This window comes from Alosa pseudoharengus, unplaced genomic scaffold (genome assembly GCF_046254945.1).
Source record: "Alosa pseudoharengus isolate Yale_2024_CS ecotype anadromous, Long Island Sound unplaced genomic scaffold, YU_APseudo_1.1 YU_APseudo_1.1_scf_1, whole genome shotgun sequence".
Taxonomy (NCBI): Eukaryota; Metazoa; Chordata; class Actinopteri; order Clupeiformes; family Clupeidae; genus Alosa; species Alosa pseudoharengus.
Genome location: NW_027468564.1, coordinates 213495 through 238165, shown reverse-complemented (window position 1 = coordinate 238165; position 24671 = coordinate 213495). Strand labels below are relative to the sequence as shown.

Below are 24671 nucleotides of genomic sequence, written 5' to 3'. Positions count from 1 at the left end.
CAAACATTATCTGTAAGGTAATTTTAGAGCAGATGTAAATTTACAATATAAGTATACATTCTTTTGTTCTACAGATGTAAGAAAGCAAAATGTTTATTCATTAACAGTGTATAAAATGTACATCCTACTAAAATATGCACAAACATTTAGATTGCATCTTTTGGAACAAGAAAAGCACGGATAATCACCTAACCTGATAAGATCTTGATAGGGTGCGTTGCTGTTGGATGTCCATGATCCTCAGCAGATCCTGTGATTGGTGCAGGTCCCTCGCAAGGCTGCATTCCTGGAGGATGTCCGTGATCTGCAGCAGGCCCTCTGTCTGGTGCAGGTCACTCAGAAGGCTGCATGGCTGGCAGATGTCCGTCATCCGCAGCAAGCTCTGTGATTGGTGCATTGGGAAGAATACGTTGCTGGCGGATGTCTGTGATCCGCAGCAGGACTGGTGCATCTCGCTCAGAAGGCTGTGGGTCTGGCAGATGTCTGTGATCCAAAGCAGGCCCTGTGACTGGTGCAGGTCACTCGGAAGGCTGCGTTGCTGGCGGATGTCCGTGATCCGCAGCAGGACTGGTGCAGGTCACTCGGAAGGCTGCATGGCTGGCAGATGTGACTGGTGCAGTTCATTGGGAAGGCTACGTTGCTGGCAGATGTATGTGATCCTCAACAGGCCCTGTGTCTGGTGCAGGTCACTCAGAAGGCTGCGTTGCTGGCGGATGTATGTGATCCTCAACAGGCCCTGTGTCTGGTGCAGGTCACTCAGAAGGCTGCGTTGCTGGCGGATGTATGTGATCCTCAACAGGCCCTGTGTCTGGTGCAGGTCACTCAGAAGGCTGCGTTGCTGGCGGATGTATGTGATCCTCAACAGGCCCTGTGTCTGGTGCAGGTCACTCAGAAGGCTGCGTTGCTGGGCCTTGGCCAACATTTTCTGTATTGTCATTTGAGAGCAGATTGCAGATTTGAGCACAGACATTTACAATAAAAGTCTACATGCTATTGTTACACAGGTGAAATAAAGCAACATGTATTTTTCTTAAAGTTTATATCCTGTCAAAAGTGCATGAATCAGAATTAGGATGCCTGTCTTTGAAAAAATGTACAGCTAAATATAATGGGTACTCACATAATGTCAATATGTCAGAAGATCTCATGACAGCATTTCCGACTCCAAACCTCTGTAGTGGTTGGTTCAGTTTTGTCTTACAAAGTGCACTCCATATTCAGTCCATTGTTTTGTGGTGATTAATTGTACAGATCCAGCAGTGAAATTTAGCAATATGTTAGTGAACAGATTCCATATATCCCATTATGAAATGAAATTCATAGAGCATCAGTAACTCTTCTGATATAATATCAATAACTCTTCCTTCTTTTTCCTTCTTTGTAATTATCCATGCCAAAACATTCTTCACAATAATTGACAACATCACAAAACAAAACATAATAATATATAAATAAAATAAAATAAAAATAGTTCATTCAATGTATCAACAAGTAAAGAAACATGTTACACACCATGTAAATTACAGTCCTTGGTGTGATAACAAAATGCTTTTAGTACAGTTGAAGCTAAAACAAATCAGTCCCACACAAAAGAACAGTCTAATACAAAATCAGGCCCAAATGAAAAACAAACAACACACCACACAGGTAGAAAAACATAAAACTTAAACAATTAAGTATGTCTTATTTTAAGTAGTTGTATATGACTAATGGCTGAAAATTGTCCTGGGTTGATTTAAGCAGCCAACTGAATTGTCCTCACCCAATCTAAAACTTAGAAATAAAAACAAACTTTCTTCTCAGAATTCTTCATGTCAAAACATAGCATTTTAAGAACAAAATAAAAAAATAAAATGTATGTAATTTTTACATAAACAAAATAAAAAAATAATTATCTAAAGTCTGCCACATTTGTAAATTAAATGATCAACTGATGCATAGTTGAACTACTTTAACAATGCAATGTAGAATTGTGTAATACTACATTGTGTAATCATGTGTATTAGACCCTGTTTACAGAACTGCATACCAAGTGGACAGTGCTAAATATGTAAATATCTTCTAACATGCATTTTCATCACTCAAACAAAAATGGTAAGGTGTTCAGTTCAATTGGTATGAAAGATATACAGTACACATTGCTAAGATGCACCTGTCAGTCTCGGTAGACATAGAAATCACTGCTTAGAACAGCCGTGTAGTCCCACACAGTAATAATGGCTGTTGTTGCAGTCTTTTTTTATAAATCCAAATAGTATTCTTCTGAATGTGTCCTTGAATTTGACTCATTTACACATCACCTGTCTCCAGCAAGCGTGTTTACTCACATGCTTGTCTCAGCAGACTGCATTGTTGTCCATGGCTTTCATGTCCTTCAAATGCCCTGGTGCTGGTGGCACCTCCACCAAACAGAATGTCCTTGGAGATCCTGCCCTTTTCCAATAAATAGTGCTGTTGCAGCGAGATGTAGGCTGGGCCTCTGACCTGTGTTATCTTAAAGGCAACAGAACTGATTCCACAGTAAATGACAGAGTTTGTCTGTAATCAGCACTATTTAAGTGATCTTGTACATATGGTATCATGACTTTACTGTGCCAAAGCATATATCACAATAAGGGTGAAGCAGAACACTTTTTGTGTCACACTACTGTATGTGTTGAAAACTGTAAGTTAGCTGTCCACTTGGTATAATTCCATAATTCATGAATATGTTGAACAAAAAAGTTCCCTGTATAGGGGCCATTTTCCAAAAGAAGTTGCACTTTTAAGATTTGTTTTCTTTGTTTGTTTTCAGCATTCTTACACAATCTCGAAACAATTCATTCATACACAATTTATTCTTTCACTTCAATGAAGATTTATGGTATTGTTTTCCTTCAACTCAGTGTTGCAATAATAATACCAGTCTTCAACTGACTAATATGTGTGTAAAATAATATGGCTGATTTTATTTTACTGGACTAAAATTCAACAGCTGTGTTTATTGTCTTTGACTGTTATCGTCTTAACTGTAATTCACTGATAATGTTAATTTTTACAATAACGGTAAAGATATAAACATTCAATATGCTATGTCTGTCCATTAATTATAAGTTTAATTTGGATTCTTGTTAGCATTTAAAGCATTACACATAACTTGGTATAATGGTGGTGTAATACAACCAAAATGAAATAATTCGACCAACATTAACAAGAAATAGCCTAAAATGCTTGAGACAATTAAGGAACGATCCACTGACTTAAAACAAAAATCACCTACTGTAGATAATAAATCAACTGTATTGTTTTCTGATATTTACACATTCATCTGTATATATTTACCGTTATTTGCAACTTCTTTTGGAAAATGGCCCCTATACCCCTCCCATGCCCTGCAAGGAGCCGTCCAGTGTATGCTCTCTCCTTGCCACCACCCACCCACCCATCCTAACCCCACTTAGCGGACGGAATATGGAGTAAACTCATAATGACATCTTAACCAGAATATAAATACTTACCTATTCAAAGACAAATATCATTAGTCACAGATAACATTATTACAACAGTGAGATCAGTATGGCTTCATGAAAACTGTAGTATGTCTGCACAACTTCAACAACAACATGTTCTGTGCCTTTAGTGTAAACATGATCTATTAATGTACCTTTTTCAGTTGTAGCTGCTTGTACGTGCTGATTGTATCCATGCCGTTCCAGTAACTTGAGAATTGTAGAAGATACGAATATGTCCTCATTGAAGTCTCCCATGATGATTTTCCTCCCTGGATGCTTCTCAAGTTCAAAGATGACCTGTAATAACTGCTCTCGAAACACGTCAATCTTATATGAGCTGGGCCTGTACAATACAGCAGCAGTCAAATTTGCATGAGGTATTTCAAAATACAGACATTCCAAATTGCATCTTTCTGGAATTGACACCTGCACATCAATGTTTTCTGAACAATACACACCAACTCCACCTCTTTGTTGTTGTTTCAGCGCTGCAAAGGCTGGCTCGGAGTCATCGTAACAGTTTCCCCTCGGATTGTGTTTGAAGATGTATCCTGGAAGTTGTGGCTCTTCTTCAGTGTCTACATTGAGCCACGTCTCTGTTAAGCAAATACAGTCAGCATTCATGAGGGCTTTATGGGATTGAACATCCTGAATGTGAGCATTCAAACTCTGCACATTGTGAAGTGCTACTGTGCACACAGGGTTCATGTTGGATGAAACGGACATTCCAAAGTTAAACTTAGGCAAGCTTTCCATAGCCGAATCTACTTTGTTATCACAAAATATGGCAGATTCTTTGAAGTCCTCAATTATCAGCCCACTGAGAGTTCTCACGCGACTCAACGCAACGTATGCTTGCCCTGGAGCAAAGATCTTCTTGAGTGATACAACAGCCCTTTCAACAGTAAGCCCTTGACATTTATGTACAGTTACTGACCAGGCCAGGCTGATTGGCAGTTGCCTTCGTACTCCACCATTATTTGCCACTTGTTCCTCTTGTACTTCCACTATTGTTGTACGCTCAGAAACCCTTTTTGCTTTTGACCTCTGGATCTTTCCTACATTAGGGTCTTCAAACTCCACATGGATAGCTGCAGGCATGTCATCGTCTTGTTGACTTTGAATGATTTCCACAACTGTGCCACATGCTCCGTTGACAAGGCCATCAGACACATCTATGTTTTTCTTCAACATGACCCTTGCTCCAACACCCAACGAAACACATTTAGGCAAGCAAGAGTTGAAAACTTTTGTGTGAAAGCCAACTTTCCGTTCCATTCTTCCAGTTTTGGGATTTCGGACAAAGTCTTGAGCACGTATGCTGATTGCGTCTGGGCATATCTCTTGCAGTCTCTTCACGTTATATTCATCAACCTCCGCATTTGTAGCATACACATGAATGTCTGTAGATTCCTCACCAGTTTCACGCTGCCTCAATGTGAGAACATCACGGTCGGTGAGAGGTTCGTTCTTTTTACGGACTCTGAGACGATTAAGCATTTCCGCAAATGCTGCATTTTCTTGTCTAACAACTTTAGTCAGTTCTGCAACTTCAAAGGTGTTGTCCCACAGGTTGGCTCCTTTGTTTTCAGCAAAAAGAGGGGTGCCTTTCACGGGCTTGAGTTGAAAAAAATCACCCACACAAATCAGGGAAACTTTTGCAAACAAGGAATAATCACCAGTCTGCTTGATTTGACGCAGTCTACCATGAATGTAGGCCAAAAGACGGTGGTCGACCATGGACACTTCATCAATGATCAGAATTTGCAAGCTGCCCATTTTGGTTCGCAAAGAATTGACTTTCTCATCACCTAGTGGTTGATACGGCAGTTTGACATTTGCACCAATGGAGAAAGTATTGTGAATTGTTGCAGCGCCAATGTTATATGCAGCCACTCCTGTAGGTGCTGTTAGAAGCACAGTGAGATCCTCAGGATTTTCAGCAATCTGTGACAACAGCCGGGTAGATTCATAATGTATCGCTTTGATTAAATGGCTTTTCCCCGTTCCTGCTCCACCAGTGATGAATAATCGCAACGGTTCAGGATTTTGTCCAAACAGTTTCTGCAAACACCACTTACGAACAGCATAGAATATGGCAGACTGTTCTTCATTTAATGACCGTAATAAATGCAATGCATCCTCTCTGGGCATTGACACATGATTTGTTTCCAAAGTGCATGTAGTCTGTGGGTTTGCTGTCAGGTCAGGAATGAGTTTGTCATCATCATCACCTTCATCATCTACAACTTTGTCTTTCATCAGATCTAAACAGCGAAGACGCTCCCTTTCTGTTTCAGGACATATCTGAGCCCAGGCATCTTCTAAATCAATTTTGTCTTCCAGCAACTGTTTAGCTCTGTCAATCTCATCACTTTCTTTTTCAAATAAAGCTTTGTTGGTATCCACAATCGACTGCACTCTTTGGACATCAATGCCACATTTCACTGCACCATTTTTATAGAAATGCTCATATGTATCAAACTGGGGCGGTTTCAGGTGACAGTCTTCATAGTAAGGCAAAAACAGTTGCAACAATGAATGGTAGTACTTTTCAGGGTTTTTTGTGGGAGAAAATCTGGGATACCTCACGACAGCAGGTTCAGTTCGGGTCCTTCGTTTCACAAAGCCACAGTTGTTGTTGAGCTGTATTATGTTATGTGAATCTCTTTCAGTCGGAACCTGTGACTTTGATAGAACTCTGTATTCAGAACAAAAACTGGCCAGGCATAAATCCTCAAATTGTGCATTCTGGGGTCTGCTCTTATACCTCTCAATCACATTGGTCATCCAAATGCTGCATTCGTAATTACAGTCTTGGAATTGGGCTTTAGTTTGGAGGACGTGCAATGGTAAACTCATCCTAACAGGATTATCACCAACGGGAATGAACTGTACGTCACGGGAGCATTCTTTCAAGTGCATGTGTGTTAATCGATACACTGCCTCTTGGGCAGAAACTTCTCTGTTGTGTAGGTATACACTTCCAAGCTGTTTGAATGCTGCTTTTGCATCAAGGTTGCCATTCATTGACTCATCTTGGGCACGTTGTAAGAGCAAACCCATTTCTTGTTCTGCTTTTGTAATGTACGACAGTATGTAAACCACAACAGAAAAGGCATCTGTGACATACTGGATATCCATATTGCCTTGCCAAGCACGGAGTAAGTCTTTGTTGTACTGGTTCACCCAAATGTCTCCAGGATTTCGTTTCAGGACAATGCTTTTCTTTTTGGAACATATATTGTACGCCTTTTCAAACAAACCTTGATCTATCCCAAGAGACTCAAAAAATGCATCAGTTGTGTCAAAATTCATGTCAGGCATGGTCAACGCAGTTTTCACATTCTTCATGATGGCACTAGCACCTGTATTGTCATCAGCATTGCCATTCAAATCCTCACAGTTCCCACCTCTTGTGATAAAAGTACGGCTTGATGGTGGCCGTGGGAAATTAAACCTGCACACTGTGTTTTTCTTGCGGCAAGTTTTAGAGTGTCTTGTGCTGTGCCTCTGTACGCTGCTCACAACCTCGTTAAGCTCTGCATCAGTTTCTGGTGGAATCTCACAGGTGATGTACGTATCTATGAAATGTGCCACTTCATCATCACTCTCTCTATCAATCTTGGGAGCATTTTCAATCCAAAAAAGACAGTGGACATGAGGAGAACCACGCTGTTGAAATTCAACACGATAAAAGTAGTCCTTTATTTTCCCTATGGGTTCTGCTGGCGACATGATTACATCACGGAGAAAGCAATGCCATCGGTGATCAAACATTCTTGCTGCTGTGACAGGGTTTCGACGTATGAGTCCACATTTGTCAGACCAGTCAAGATCGTCAACAGACGTTTGTTTACCTTCTATTCTTAGAATAGAGCTCAGCATTTCAGGCCATCTCAAATCTGCAGAGCTAAAAGATGCAAAGAATGTGGGTATGGAGAGTTGTCTTATCATGGCAAATAAATCTTTCTGAACTGACATCCAGTATGGAGGTGTGCCACGAATACCTCGTAAGAACTTGTATCCTTCGTCATTGCGCAATATTTTACTCAATGAGTCTGAGTTCAACAAAATGTCTGGTGATGCGTCTTTCAGAGAGGAGTTGCCGCCACCTTTGCGTAATGCCACTGATACACCAGATACAACTTGATGCACCTCTGATATGTATTGTGCGTAAAAAATGAAGTCAGTGTTCTGTGCAAAACGCCCATCTGCATTCAGAATGCGTGTATTCAGGTAACGTGACAGAGTTATTTTGGACTCTCTTTCATCATGGAATGTAGGTCCACCAGATGGATACAAAACAGGGAAACATTTTGCCTCGTTGGTTTTATCGGACAGCAACCTCACTGGACTGTTACCTTCACCTGGTGCCACATTAAGTATATCCTGAAAATTCTGATCAATGATCTCTGAACCCAGATCGACAGGTTGTAATGATGTATCTGACAAAAGCCCATTCTGGTCTTTGATATAAGTCACATCTTCCTCTGCTTGCTCTTCGGGAACATTTTCATCATCACTGTTATCAGGTGTTTCCTGTTTGGTACTTTCCTCATGTTGGTCAGTGCCATTCAGAGAATTTACCCATTCGTCATTCATAGTCACATCACCGTACCATTTATTGTTTGCCATCAAATACCTCAGTGCATTTCTGACACGATCAGTGTGGACATACATGTACTCGTAATGACCTTTATATGTCAACTTGCGTTTCAGTTTCACTCTTATCATCTTGTCATCACATTCATTTCTTGGGAGTATATTTGTCACATTTGAGTTATTAACAGGAACAGAGACACAAGGACCATGACAAGCTCTCTGGCGGCCTCGAGGCAAACACAACAGCTTCATGAAGGGAATGTGACGTGCAATGAGATGTTGTTCCAAAGAGTTAAGACATTTAAGTTCTGATGGAATATCATCCAAATGCATGTTGTTGGTAACACTCTCTTCGGGAAGTTTTCCTCCAAGTATTTTACGATGACATGTATGGCAAATCCATAATTTGCTTGGTGGACTATCAGACAAATTACATTTCTGCTCACATTCAACATCACACACATGTAAATATTGCAATGTTATGCATCTATTAGCCAATGCAGCCACTTCTGCTCCTTTGCATTCATAGCGATGTCTTTTACACTCAACTACCTGCTTACTGAAAAGTAAACGGTGACATACTGAGCATACATATTCAGGACCACGGCTGACCTCCTGACGAAAATGATCAATAGCCAAATCAATGTCTCCCTGTTTCTTCTGCCATGTTGAATAATTCTCACAAACTTTTATGATTTTATTTACACGGAAGTTTTCATTTTCTTGATACCTCGTCTTATTATGCTCTTTAATTTTGTTCTGGAATCCAATGTTTTTCTTGTATTTTGTATGACTGTAGTCACGAACAAGATTTTGGAATGTCTTGTTTGTCTTATATTTGGCTTTGGAGAAATCACGCACATACCTTTGAAAGGTCTTGTTTGTCTTATATTTGACACTAGAATACTTTCGTACCATTGCTTGAAAGGAAGCGATTTTCCTATATCTCATTTTAGAGTAGTCACACTTCAATTTCTTATATTCAGAGTCAGAAATATATTTATTTCGAGAATACGCAAGCTTTCTCTCTCTGTAATCACTGTCGTCGTATCGACGGCGCTCCTTCTTTGCTTTCACATTTTCTGATTCATTGTTCAACTTTCTTTTTCGTGTTGACCTCAACTTGTCATCAATCTTTACAGGCTGGCATGTTCCTGTGCAACGTCTTGTATCTTTGTGTTGAACACATGTTACAACTTCATAATGACTGCCCGTGTGATTTAAATAAATGCAATTCTCTCTACATGTCTGTGAGTCTGTAGGCCTGTGCATATTCCATCTTCCATCATTGAAAGTAAAGATAGTTGTTTGCAACAAGTCAGCAGCAGCAAAAATGTCAATTTCTTTTGCCCATGAACCACAGTAATAGATCCTTGATTTAGTGACATAATCCTGCACAGATGTGTATTCATCCCTCAGATATGTTTCAAATTTGGTTCCGTTTCTCTGAAGGTGTTGCACGACAGCCCGTCTTATTTTCAAATGCTTGTCTTCATTGTGGCAAATGCTAAAGGCTAGGCTACGGTAAAAGCAATTCCCATCAGGTTTTATACTTTTTATCTTACAGGGACATCCCATGTCATCAATATCGGTTGTTGCCATTAGGCCTACATCAACATTTCCATTTTGAAGCTCTAAACATGTGCACAGTGCATCCTGGTCCTGACAAGTTAAAGGTTTAAAAGCATGTTTGGGAACTCTTACATCACTTATAATGACATCAGTTGCCTGTAAATTACACTTTAAAGGTTGAAAAGACTGTTCGTCCGTTCCTGCATCAATAAGAATGACATCGTCTGTTGCAATTTCGTTTCGCTTAACACCCTTACTGGGAGCTCGTCTCAAAACGTCACTGTAGAGTGGTCTACTGTTTACATTAGAACCATTTGTGTCTGGTATGGTCTGTGAACATTCTGTGCCACTTGTGAAATTAGCTGCAACTGTAGACGACCCACTTACAACTCGTTCACACACTTTAGGCTTCACCACATCGCTGTATAGTGGACGGCAACTTGCAGAGCTCGTTGAACAGCTGGATGAATCGTCCATCTGGGCATTGGCATCAGTTATTACTGTGACTCCAGTTACCTCAAACCTTGGTGTACTTACGCCAAAAGATCTTGCAAAGTCGTAAACAAATGTGACCAGGGAGTGTATAGAGCTGAAGTATGCAACACAACTTGTCCTCTCACCTTTCTGGTTGACGTATCTGTTAGCGTGTGAATCAACAAACGCAAACCTTGCTCCTGCATTCACTACAGTACATGTGTTAGCACAAATGGTTAACAAACAAGCATCATTGCTAAACAGCGCCCGCTGCAGTGCTACATCAAAAGGCATGGCAACATCACGTAAAGCATTGTCATAGTCATCAACCTGAATAAATCCAGTGTAAGAATCAGCAAAGTTTATTGAGAAATGACAATTCCACACTTCATATCGTCTAGGCAATTCAGACACAGCAATGTAACCCCTTCCTTGGTCTCTTATTTTACCCTGTGCACTCATTGACCTGTAAAGAACAGTTCCCTTAATCAAAACATCATCAAGATCTCCAGTTTCCCAGCTCCACACGTTCTTCATCTTGGACTTCAAAACAGCAGTCAAGCTGATGGCACCACACTGCTTGTTGCGCACATTTCCAAACCGTAAATGACCTTGATGAAAAGACCCCATCAGCACAGATCTCTCTGGGAAGTCAACAGATTCATTCAAAGAACAACAATCAGTAGCATTATTTTCTTTCACATTACTTGACAATGACTTTACAACAGAGTCATGGCACATATTCAGAGAGTTGGTAGAGTTTGTTTGAGAGTTGGTAGAGTTTGCTTGTATTGCGTCCGAAGACTGTAACTGGCATTGTAACTGGCATTGTAACTGGCATTGTAACTGGCAGTCCGAAGACTGTATAGCGTCCGAAGACTGTGTGTGGGCTTTTTTACGAGGACGCCCAACCTCGTCACAGGAGACCAAGTCAACCTGCGCCACCGGGGACCTCTTGCTCGGCACCTGTAACACAGAAAACCCATCATAAAGTTACCAAGTCTAACATACCATACTTCTTTAATAATTCCATCATTAAAGCAACTAATATACACATACTTTCAGAACAGTAATGTAAATATATTTAGATCATAAATATTCTCAAACTTCTCAAAAGGAAATATGGCGAGTTTTCACATAGGTCTCCGTTTCTCAAGGTCACTGAGTACTGTTGGTATGAAACAAAATCAAAACAGTTTTTCCTAGCTCGAGTTGCTACAACCAGCAGCTACCGGTAAAAACAAACTTTCATTTTTTGTACCGACAATACTTGGTAACCTTCAGAAACGTAGATCTATGTAAGAACTCGCTGGATTTCTCCTTTAAATTAGACATGCAGCACATCTTCATTAAAATCAAATACATTCAACATGTGAGCAGCATATTTCAAGCAAACATAAAAACTACTGTAAATAAGAATTTGGAGAAACATCAAATGTGTCCAACATTACATGTTTCCTATTAAACACACAATCATAATACATCAGGACATATAGTAAAGCTCAACAGCCTGACCTCAGTGGACCTCAATTCAGCCTCTCTCTTCTTGGCCGCCCTGGACCGCTTGCTTGGACGCGGCATCTGCAAAACACACAGAAAACAGAAATCTCATACAGTTAGCACTAATACTTTCATCAGTTCTGATAAACAGGCAATAACAATGTACATATTTACATCATAAAGACTCTTTAACTTCTGAACTTAAGACAGGGCTCTACATTTAAAAAAAAAATAAATCCAGGAGCACTTATGCGCCCAAGTTAAAAGATTTAAGAGCACAGAAAAAAATCTGGTTGCACAGTCGGTTCTGTACTTAACTTACACATAATGTAACATTGCACTGCAGCTAACAGTTAAACATGCCAGTACACCAATTGGGAAGGATAAAAATGACTGACATACCTGCCTACTTTATTTTCAATCCGTTCTATTTTTCTGCATTTTGTTAATGTAAAATATAATGCATTGGTGTAGCCCATTTGCATTTAGCATGTATATCAAGTATCTTGCCAAATTTAATTTATTTATTTGTGAATCCATCCGTAGCAAATCCAAATATGCCTATGTTGACCTATCTGACTGCATACTGCCCACTACTACTACTAAAACCAGGACTAACGCCAATTTTCTCTTCCACAAAAACCAACATAGTCTTATCAAGGATATTTATATATTTTTTGAAATATTTGCCTTGATGGGGGCAGTAGGCAAATGTTACTTTCGTTTTGCACTTCCTGCTAGGGTAGGCCACACTGCATTTATCAAAAGGGGTGATATGTAGCTTTATAGCTATTATTAATCTGCTAAACAAATTGACATCTGGAGGATTGTTATATACCACTAGGCCTACACACAAGTACCATGAAATAGAACCTATTGCACACATTTACAGCTACACCCTAGTTAGGCATACACATTCTTGACCTAAAGTACAAAGCATACGAGACAGGAATAAAACTAATCCAAGCTCAGGATGAGCAACTACGTGAGCATCTCTGTCCGAAGCCCAGCAACAAGTATACAAATCAGACTATTAACCAAATGTTAGGATTAACTTACAATACAGCAGTAATGTTTCTCTCTACAACTCTTACATCCTCCTTCCTTGCTTTCATATGCATGCCATACCACATTCATCCATAACCCAAATAATACCACACATCACCACTGAAAACTACTGCAGGAGTCCCTGCAGTGATTCTCATGACTTTCTACTCTGAGGCCAAAGAAATTACTCTGAATCAGCGCATATCAGCGTAATATACTAGTTTTTCTGTCCAGAACTGTAAGGCATTTCAATGCCATACACAAGGTCGAGCACAGCTGTAATTATTCCAGATAAACATATGGCATATTTCTTACTAGCACTACATTTTGCAGGCAATGCAGCATAAAAGTTTCAAAATTTCCCTAGAAGTTGTACATAAAAGCCCTGAAACATTTAACACTTACCTTCAATTAACTTGCTCAAAAAGGAATCCAAAATCTGGAAAACATTTAACATATACAGTTTATGAAAGATACAAACTTAGCATTTAAAATTACATAGATATGTACTTTGAGCTTACAAACGAGTGATTTTGCTTGTAATTGTAAAAGAGTATTTTAGCCATAACCTACGTATTCATAGCTATGATTTTAGCAGCCTCGGTCACATTCCACCCAAACAAGACCAATTTAACCTAGGCTAACTTCACATCCTCTGTTTAAGATCAATTAAATTACTTCATTTGTTAAGAATTGTACATAGTTACCTGCCTTTACACACGGTGTACATGAAACGGAACCATACATTTGCTTAATCAACTCGTACGGGTTTGCTATGTTCTCCCTTCAGCTATACCTGCTAGAAGTCTGTCTCTGATTTAGCAGAGAATGTCTAAACGGGCTCTGCTAACATTAAGGTTAACTTGCATTCCAAACGGCTTTCAAGATCAGACATGACTCCAAAACTCAACCAAGGTTATAGTAACGTTACCGAAAAACGTTTTCCAACACAGTTATTCAAAATGAGTTCAGTTAACGTTAACGTTACCACAAAGTTAATTGCTCACAATCAAACGTGCCTAACAACGTTAGCCTGCATCATGGCGTGAAGCATCATGCCAGCATGATGTAAACTTAATTCGACGATACAACGTATTTCATGAGATAACGGCCAGTTCTCAACACATTGCCTGCTTCCATCGGATAATATGTTTTATGTAACGTTAGGCTATTAAAATTACTAATTCATTTTTACACAATCGCTACCTTTCCTGTCTGCCTAACTTTAACGTTAGTCGTTCATAGTGTGACACTAAAACGTTAGCTGCTAACACATTTAGCTAACAAAGGTGGCTCTCCAGATGCACCTCAGCTAGACATATTTTCATATTTGTGTGTGCCTATTCTGTTATAAGTAGCTCAAAACCAAATATACAGACATATCAATTCATTTTCTGGAGACGTTAACATTGCGTCTTACCTCGACAGTTGTAGTCAGCTAAAAGAAAGATGGTAGATGTCACAGACGAGTTATTGGATGATACTCGTCACAATAAAAGTCCCTACTTCATTTGCCATTCTCGATATCAAAATATTTCCACACAGAACACAAAATACATTTGATGGAAAGGTTAGAGATTACAGGTGATAGGTTAAAAAACAAATATCACCATGAAACTTAACTACCATGAAACTTATTTACTATCATAAAAAACATCATTGTTGTATTGCAAGTTTTCTGAAATCTCATATCCAGACTCAGCAAATCAGGCAATATCTGCATAAAATGTGGTAGGCCTAATTTGCATGATTAAAAAAAAGAAATGTGAATAAAGGATAAAGTCAGACAAAAATATTTGTACTTTATTGACATTACATAGGCTTCAACATTTGGTAACAGTCACACCATTATTGCACCCAACATATATCTGAAAACATATCTGATGTATGCACCCAACATATATCTGAAAAAACACCTGATTGAAGCTTATGTTGTTTCACACATGGGGGTATTATATATAACTGGAGAGAGTGATTCAGTCCCGCCCTCCATACAAATGAATGGCGGAGACTAGGCTAATAAATCTGGCCAATTCGTAGTCAACGCCATATTGAACACTGGGGCTCGGATCCAGCCTCAACGGCTCTAGCACCACCAACAGGCCAAATTTGGATGTGTGTTCACCACATGTGTGTGTTGTCTGTGTTGATGTGTGTTGACCTCTGTGTTTAAATCACAGCAAGTGTGATCATATCTAAGTCGATCTTTTATTTTTTGATGTGAAACTGATGACAGCAAGTTACTTCCAGTTCATTCTAATGCGTGCGTGCAAGGGTGGGTCGGAGTGGGACGGGCAGGGGCGATTGCGACGGTGGGCTGGCTGAGGGAGGGGGCGGCGACACTCAGCCCTGGTTCAGCCCCACAAAATCAGCTATGTTTTGATGTGAAACTTGACCTTGTAACTCAGCCAATCTTGGGTTGTTTGCCATGGAACTCACTGTGACTGCTTAATGCTATATGCCTGATGCAACTGCGTTCAGTTTCGTGGCAAATCTGGCCTGCTAAACACTCTGCTTGGCCCCCTCATTGCTGCTTGCAGCTATATTTGGGGGCCAAGCAGCGAAGCTGCAGGGCAACCCTTAGTGTTTCTATGAATTCTTACTATTATTGGGGGCCAAGCAGCGAAGCTGCGAAGGCACCCATTGTGTTTCTAGCTTTTCCTATTATTATTATTACACATCTTTCCTCTGCCATTGAAGTCTATGGCAGCCCATAGAACCGTCTCGTGAAAAGTTGTGAAATTTGGCACACTAATTAGGCTGAGTCCCAGGATTAATTTCACCAAGTTTCGAGTCCGCACCCCGAGCGCTCTAGCGCCACCAACAGGCCAAAGTTGGACATGCGTTCATGCACGTAACTTCTGACCCGTTGGCCCGATTTTGAAAAATGAGGTACCATTGGAATCCTTGGACCAGTCCGAGTTCAACGCACCCTATGACGTCATTTTCCGCCATGATGGATTTTCCGCCATTTTGGATTTTAGTGAAAGTGAAACTAATTTTTCACAGGTCACAAATTTTGTCCGATCGTCACCAAACTTGACACACATGATCTTCAGACCAAGCCTCACAAAAGTTGTGGTGTTTTGTCTTCGGAACTTAAACCGTTCGCCCGTAACAGCCAATCAAAATTTGCGGCGAAGCCGCCAAACAGGAAGTGAGCTCATATCTCAGCAACCCATTGATCTATCATAACCAAACTTTGTACATGGACTCAGGACCCAATCAGGGGGACGCTCAAGAAATCTGGTGACCTTTGACCTCTAGGGGGCGCTGTAATTTAGAAACATGCCTTTTGGCCTGTAACTGCTGTTGTGTTTAGAATTAAAACGCACTAGTGGTGTCTGGTAATACTGTTGGAGGTCCTTAGGCCGACCCAAGCCAACTTGTGATGTCATCGTAATTGATTCGGCCGCCATATTGGATTTAATCAAAAACACGTACAAGTTTTCGCAGGTCACAAATTTCAGCAGATCCTCACCAAAATTGGCAGAGACCATCTTCAGACCATGCCTTATCAGTGCATTGCTTTCTGGAACAATTGGCAGAAGCATTCGGCTGTAACAGCCAATCGAAATTTGCGGCGAAGCCGCCAAACAGGAAGTGAGCTCATATCTCAGCAACCCTTGCATGTATCATAACCAAACTTACTACATGGATTCATGACCCCATTAGGAGGACGCTCAAAAACTTTTGTGACCTTTGACCTGTAGGGGGTGCTGCAATTAGCAATATTGCATTTTGATCTGTAGTTGCTGATGTGTTTTATTGATCTTTTATTTTTTGATGTGAAACTGATGACAACATGTTCCATCCAGTTCATTCTAATGCGTGCGTGTTTGCAAGGGCGGGGCGGGGCAGGACGGGCTGGGGTGATTAGGTGGGGGGCTTGCTGGCGGAGGCGTTGCAATACTCAGCCCTGTTTCAGCCCTACAAAATCAGCTATGTTTTGATCTGACACTTGTTGAAAGTGTTGATCACGGGTGTCTGCTGAGTTCTATCTTGTCGCCGTGGCTTCTCCGGCCTAATCTGCTTGGCCCCCTCATTGCTGCTTGCAGCTATATTTGGGGGCCAAGCAGCGAAGCTGCAGGGCAACCCTTAGTGTTTCTATGAATTCTTACTATTATTATTATTATTTAACATCTTTCCTCTGCCATGGGAGTCTATGGCAGCCCATAGAACCGTCTGGTAAAAAGTTGTGAAATTTGGCACACTGATTGGGGACACTCCAATATTTTATTTCACCAAGTTTCATGCCTCCCTGTGGAACCCTCTAGCGCCACCAACAGGCCAAAGTTGGATGTGCGTTGACGCACGTAACTTTTGACCCGTTTGCCCGATTGTCAAAAATGTGGTATCGTTGGAATCCTTGGACCAAGCCGAGTTCAACGCACTCTATGACGTCAATTTCCGCCATGATGGATTTTCCGCCATTTTGGATTTTGTCAAAAACCTTTAAAAAGTTTCACGCCTCACATAGTTTGTCCGATTTTCACGAAACTTAGCACGTAACATCTTCAGACCAAGCCGCACAAAAGTTATCGATTTTCATCTTCGGAACTAAAACCGTTTTCCCGTAACAGCCAAACGAAATATGCGGCGAAGCCGCCAAACAGGAAGTGAGCTCATATCTCAGCAAACCTTTCATCTGTCATAACCAAACTTACTACATGGACTTATAACCCCTTCAGTAGGGCACTCAAAAAATCTGGTGACCTTTGACCTCTAGGGGGCGCTGTAATTAGCGAAAATGCATTTTGGCCTGTAGCTGTTGATGTGTTTGGAATTAAAACATACTAGTGGTGTGTGGTAGTACTTTTGGATGTCCTCAGGCTGACCCAGGCCAACTTGTGATGTCAACATAATTGATTCGGCCGCCATATTGGATTTAATCAAAAACACTAAAAAATGTTCACAGGTCACAAATTTCATCTGATTTTCACCAAAATTGGCACAGACCATCTTCAGACCAGGCCTTATCAGTGTTTAATTTTATGGAACGATTGACAAAAGCATTCGCCCGTAACAGCCAATCGAAATTGGTGGCGAAGCCGCCAAACAGGAAATAACCTTGTAACTTAGCCAATCTTGGGTTGTTTGGCATGGAACTTGCTGTTTCTGCTTAATGCTATATACCTGATGATTAGGGACAGTCCCATGATTAAAGTCACCTAGTTTCATGATGGCACCTCAAGCACTCTAGCGCCACCAATAGGCCAAAGTTGGACGTGCGTTCACGTACGTAACTTTTGAGCCGTATGGCCAATTGTCCAAAATGAGGTATCGTTGGAATCCTTCTACCAAGCCGAGTTCAACGCACCCTATGACGTCAATTTCCGCCATGACGGATTTTCCTCCATTTTGGATTTCATCAAAATCACTTAAAACGTATCAGAGGTCACAAATTTTGTCCGATCGACACCAAACTTCACAGATATCATCTACAGACCATGCCTCATTAATGCATTGCTTTTTGTCTTCGGACCTAAAACCGTTCGCGCGTAACAGCCAATCGAAATTTGCGGCGAAGCCGCCAAACAGGATGTGAGCTCATATCTCAGCAACCCATTCATCTATCATAACCAAACTTAGTCCATGGACTCAGGACCCAATGAGGGGGGACGCTCAAGAAATTTGGTGACCTTTGACCTCTAGAGGGCTCTGTAATTGGCAAAAATGTATTTTGGCCTGTAGTTGCTGCATTATTCTTCAATGCAGGTCAATGCCAGCCCATAGAACCGTCTGGTTCATCCTGGTGATGCACAAATAATTTGGTGACCTTTGACCTCTATGGGGGCATTGAAATCACAGCAAGCATGATAATATCTCAATCGATCTTTTATTTTTGATGTGAAACTGATGACAGCGAGTTCCATCCAGTTAATTCTAAAGCGTGCGTGCAAGAGTGGGGCAGGGTGGGACGGGCAGGCGCAGTTGCGGCGGTGGGCTGGCTGGGGGAGGGGGCGGCGACACTCAGCCCTGGTTCAGCCCCACAAAATCAGTTATGTTTTGATGTGAAACTTGACCTTGTAACTCAGCCAATCTTGGGTTGTTTTGCATGGAACTTGCTGTGTCTGCTTACTGCTATATGCCTGATGCCACGGCATTGAGTTTCATGCCAAATCTGGACTGCTGGACTGCTGAACTGCCTGCTTGGCCCCCACATTGCTGCTTGCAGCTATATTTGGGGGCCAAGCAGCGAAGCTGCAGGGCAACCCTTAGTGTTTCTATGAATTCTTACTATTATTATTATTATTATTTAACATCTTTCCTCTGCCATTGGAGTCTATGGCAGCCCATAGAACCGTCTGGTAAAAAGTTGTGAAATTTGGCACACTGATTGGGGACACTCCAATATTTTATTTCACCAAGTTTCATGCCTCCCTGTCGAACCCTCTAGCGCCACCAACAGGCCAAAGTTGGATGTGCGTTCACGCACGTAACTTTTGACCCGTTTGCCCGATTGTCAAAAATGTGGTATCGTTGGAATCCTTGGACCAAGACGAGTTCAACGCACTCTATGACGTCAATTTCCGCCATGATGGATTTTCCGCCATTTTGGATTTTGTCAAAAACCTTTAAAAAGTTTCACGCCTCACATAGTTTGTCCGATTTTCACGAAACTTTGCACATAACATCTTCAGACCAAGCCGCACAAAAGTTATCGATTTTCATCTTCGGAACTAAAACCGTTTTCCCGTAACAGCCAAACGAAATATGCTGCGAAGCCGCCAAACAGGAAGTGAGCTCATATCTCAGCAACCCTTTCATCTGTCATAACCAAACTTAGTAAATGGACTTATGTCCCCATCTGTAGGGCACTCAAGAAATCTGGTGACCTTTGACCTCTAGGGGGCGCTGTAATTAGTGAAAATGCATTTTGGCCTGTAGCTGCTGTTGTGCTTAGAATTAAAACGCACTAGTGGTGTCTGGTAATACTGTTGGAAGTCCTTAGGCCGACCCAAGCCAACTTGTGATGTCATCGTAATTGATTCGGCCGCCATATTGGATTTAATCAAAAACATGAATAAATATTCGCATGTCACAAATTTCAGCTGATCCTCACCAAAATTGGCAGAGACCATCTTCAGACCATTCCTTATCAGTGTATTTTTTTTTGGAACAATTGACAGAAGCGTTCGCCTGTAACAGCCAATCGAAATTTGCGGCGAAGCCGCCAAACAGGAAGTGAGCTCATATCTCAGCAACCCATTCATCTATCATAACCAAACTTAGTCCATGGACTCAGGACCCAATGAGGGGGACGCTCAAGAAATTTGGTGACCTTTGACCTCTAGGGGGCTCTGTAAATGGCAAAAATGTATTTTGGCCTGTAGTTGCTGCATTATTCTGCAATGGAGGTCAATGGCAGCCCATAGAACCGTCTGGTTCATCCTGATGATGCACAAATAATTTGGTGACCTTTGACCTCTATGGGGCATTGAAATCACAGCAAGCATGATCATATCTCAATCGATCTTTTATTTTTGATGTGAAACTGATACAGCAAGTTCCATTCAATTAATTCTAATGATTGCGTGCATGGGTGGGGCAGGGTGGGACGGGCAGGCGCGATTGCAGCGGTGAGTTGGCTGGTTTAGGGGGCGGCGACACTCAGCCCTGGTTCAGCCACACAAAATCAGTTATGTTTTGATGTGAAACTTGACCTTGTAACTCAGCCAATCTTGGGTTGTTTTCAATGGAACTTGCTGTGACTGCTTAATTCTATATGCCTGATGCCACAGCATTGAGTTGCATAGCAAATCTGGCCTGCTGAACTGCCTGCTTGGCCCCCACATTGCTGCTTGCAGCTATATTTATTATTATTATTTAACATCTTTCCTCTGCCATGGGAGTCTATGGCAGCCCATAGAACCGTCTGGTAAAAAGTTGTGAAATTTGGCACACTGATTGGGGACACTCCAATATTTTATTTCACCAAGTTTCATGCCTCCCTGTCGAACCCTCTAGCGCCACCAACAGGCCAAAGTTGGATGTGCGTTCACGCACATAACTTTTGACCCGTTTGCCCGATTGTCAAAAATGTGGTATCGTTGGAATCCTTGGACCAAGCCGAGTTCAACGCACTCTATGACGTCAATTTCCGCCATGATGGATTTTCCGCCATTTTGGATTTTGTCAAAAACCTTTAAAAAGTTTCACGCCTCACATAGTTTGTCCGATTTTCACGAAACTTAGCACGTAACATCTTCAGACCAAGCCGCACAAAAGTTATCGATTTTCATCTTCGGAACTAAAACCATTTTCCCGTAACAGCCAAACGAAATATGCGGCGAAGCCGCCAAACAGGAAGTGAGCTCATATCTCAGCAACCCTTTCATCTGTCATAACCAAACTTACTACATGGACTTATAACCCCTTCCGTAGGGCACTCAAAAAATCTGGTGACCTTTGACCTCTAGGGGGCGCTGTAATTAGCGAAAATGCATTTTGGCCTGTAGCTGTTGATGTGTTTGGAATTAAAACATACTAGTGGTGTGTGGTAGTACTTTTGGATGTCCTCAGGCTGACCCAGGCCAACTTGTGATGTCAACATAATTGATTCGGCCGCCATATTGGATTTAATCAAAAACACTAAAAAATTTTCACAGGTCACAAATTTCATCTGATTTTCACCAAAATTGGCACAGACCATCTTCAGACCAGGCCTTATCAGTGTTTAATTTTATGGAACGATTGACAAAAGCATTCGCCCGTAACAGCCAATCGAAATTGGTGGCGAAGCCGCCAAACAGGAAATAACCTTGTAACTTAGCCAATCTTGGGTTGTTTGGCATGGAACTTGCTGTTTCTGCTTAATGCTATATACCTGATGATTAGGGACAGTCCCATGATTAAAGTCACCAAGTTTCATGATGGCACCTCAAGCACTCTAGCGCCACCAATAGGCCAAAGTTGGACGTGCGTTCACGTACGTAACTTTTGAGCCGTATGGCCAATTGTCAAAAATGAGGTATCGTTGGAATCCTTCTACCAAGCCGAGTTCAACGCACCCTATGATGTCAATTTCCGCCATGACGGATTTTCCGCCATTTTGGATTTCATCAAAATCACTTAAAACGTATCAGAGGTCACAAATTTTGTCCGATCGACACCAAACTTCACAGATATCATCTACAGACCATGCCTCATTAATGCATTGCTTTTTGTCTTCGGACCTTAAACCGTTCGCGCGTAACAGCCAATCGAAATTTGCGGCGAAGCCGCCAAACAGGATGTGAGCTCATATCTCAGCAACGCTTTCATGTATCAAAACCAAACTTAGTCCATGGACTCAGGACCCAATGAGGGGGGACGCTCAAGAAATTTGGTGACCTTTGACCTCTAGAGGGCTCTGTAATTGGCAAAAATGTATTTTGGCCTGTAGTTGCTGCATTATTCTGCAATGCAGGTCAATGCCAGCCCATAGAACCGTCTGGTTCATCCTGATGATGCACAAATAATTTGGTGACCTTTGACCTCTATTGGGGCATTGAAATCACAGCAAGCATGGTCATATCTCAATCGATCTTTTATTTTTGATGTGAAACTGTTGACAGCGAGTTCCATCCAGTTAATTCTAATGCGTGCGTGCAAGGGTGGGGCGGGGTGGGACGGGCAGGGGCGATTGCGGCGGTGGGTTGGCTGGGTGAGGGGGCGGTGACACTCAGCCCTGGTTCAGCCACACAAAATCAGTTATGTTTTGATGTGAAACTTGACCTTGTAACTCAGCCAATCTTGGGTTGTTTCACATGGAACTTGTTGTGACTTCTTAATGCTATATGCCTGATGCCACAGCATTGAGTTGCATGGCAAATCTGGACTTTTGGACTGCTGAACTGCCTGCTTGGCCCCCTCATTGCTGCTTGCAGCTATATTTGGGGGCCAAGCAGCGAAGCTGCAGGGCAACCCTTAGTGATTCTATGTTTTCTTCCCTATTATTGGGGGCCAAGCAGCGAAGCTGCGAAGCCCCATTGTGTTTCTATGATTTCTTATTATTATTATTATTTAACATCTTTCCTCTGCCATTGGAGTCTATGGCAGCCTATAGAACCGTCTGGTAAAAAGTTGTGAAATTTGGCACACTGATTGGGGACAGTGCCATGATTAATTTCACCAAGTTTCATGTTGGCACCTTGACCGCTCTAGCGTCACCAACAGGCCAAAGTTGGACGTGCGTTCACGCACGTAACTTTTGACCCGTATGTCCGATTGTCACAAATGAGGTATCGTTGGAATCCTTGGACCAAGCCGAGTTCAACGCACCCTATGACGTCATTTTCCGCCATGATGGATTTTCCGCCATATTGGATTTTAGTGAAAGTGAAACTAAAACTTCACAGGTCACAAATTTTGTCCGATCGTCACCAAACTTGACTCACATGATCTTCAGACCAAGCCTCACAAAAGTTGTGGTGTTTTGTCTTCGGAACTATAACCGTTCACCCGTAATATCTAATCGAAATTTGCGGCGAAGCCGCCGAACAGGAAGTGAGCTCATATCTCAGCAACCCATTCATCTATCATAACCAAACTAAGTACATAGACTCAGGACCCAATCAAGGGGACGCTCAAAAAATCTGGTGACCTTTGACCCCTAGGGGGCGCTGTAATTTAGGAACATGCCTTTTAGACTGTAGCTGCTGTTGTGCTTAGAATTAAAACGCACTAGTGATGTCTGGTAATACTGTTGGAGTTCCTTAGGCCGACCCAAGCCAACTTGTGATGTCATCGTAATTGATTCAGCCGCCATATTGGATTTAATCAAAAACACGTACAAGTTTTCGCAGGTCACAAATTTCAGCGGATCCTGACCAAAATTGGCAGAGGCCATCTTCAGACCATCCCTGTTGAGTGCATTGATTTCTGGAACAATTGAAAGAAGCATTGGCCTGTACCAGCCAATCGAAATTTGCGGCGAAGCCGCCAAACAGGAAGTGATTTCATATCTCAGCAACGCTTTCATGTATCAAAACCAAACTTAGTACATGTACCTCCAACCCCATCGGGAGGACGCTCAATAAATTTGGTGACATTTGACCTCTAGGGGGCTCCGTAATTGACAAAAATGCATTTTGGCCAGTAGTTGCTGATGCGCATTATTTTGCAATGGAAGTCAATGGCAGCCCATAGAACCGTCTGGTAAAAAGTTATACAATTTTGCACACTAATTGGGGACAGTCCAATAATTCATTTCACCAAGTTTCATGCCGGCACCTCAAGCGCTCTAGCGCCACCGACAGGCCAAAGTTGGATTTGTGTTCACGGACGTAACTTTTGACCTGTTGACCCGAATGGCAAAATGAGGTATCATTGGAATCCTTGGGCCAAGCCGAGTTCAACACACCCTATGACGTCAATTTTTGACCTCTCTGTTTAAATCACAGCAAGAGTGATCATATCTCAGTCGATCTTTTATTTTTGATGTGAAACTGATGACAGCAAGTTCCATCCAGTTCATTCTAATGCGTGGGTGCAAGGGTGGGGCAGGGTGGGACGGGCAGGGGCGATTGCGGCGGTGGGTTGGCTGGGTGAGGTGCGACGACACTCAGCCCTGGTTCAGCCCCATGAAATCAGTTATGTTTTGATGTGAAACTTGACCTTGTAACTCAGCCAATCTTGGGTTGTATGGCATGGAACATGCTGTGACTGCTTAAGACTATATGTCTGATGCAACGGCATTGACTTACATGGCAAATCTGGCCTGCTGAACTGCCTGCTTGGCCCCCTCATTGCTGCTTGCAGCTATATTTATTATTAAGTGTGCTTGCAAAGCAGCACACTTATTGTTCTTCTTAAGTTTTCTTATTAAGTGTGCTTGCAAAGCAGCACACTTATTGTTCTTCTTAAGTTTTCTTATTATTATTATTATTATTAATATTATTATTATTCCCGTCTCCCTTAAATTTTTTCTCCCTGTGCCTAGGCCCTTTGAGACAGAGACACCGTTCCAACTTTAAAACGTCCGGGCAGTACCGGTGT

At 41.8% G+C, this 24671-nt stretch overlaps 1 long non-coding RNA gene across 1 annotated transcript; it reads right to left on the bottom strand.

The window, feature by feature from the left end:
- Positions 1-10544: 10544 nt before the first annotated feature.
- LOC143121608 (uncharacterized) lies at positions 10545-14442 on the bottom strand. Its single transcript, XR_012986521.1, has 4 exons — positions 14110-14442; positions 13095-13128; positions 11658-11723; positions 10545-11108 (listed from the first exon to the last, which is right to left on the bottom strand). It is a non-coding gene; the product is annotated as an uncharacterized LOC143121608 (long non-coding RNA).
- Between the last annotated feature and the right edge of the window lie 10229 nt (positions 14443-24671).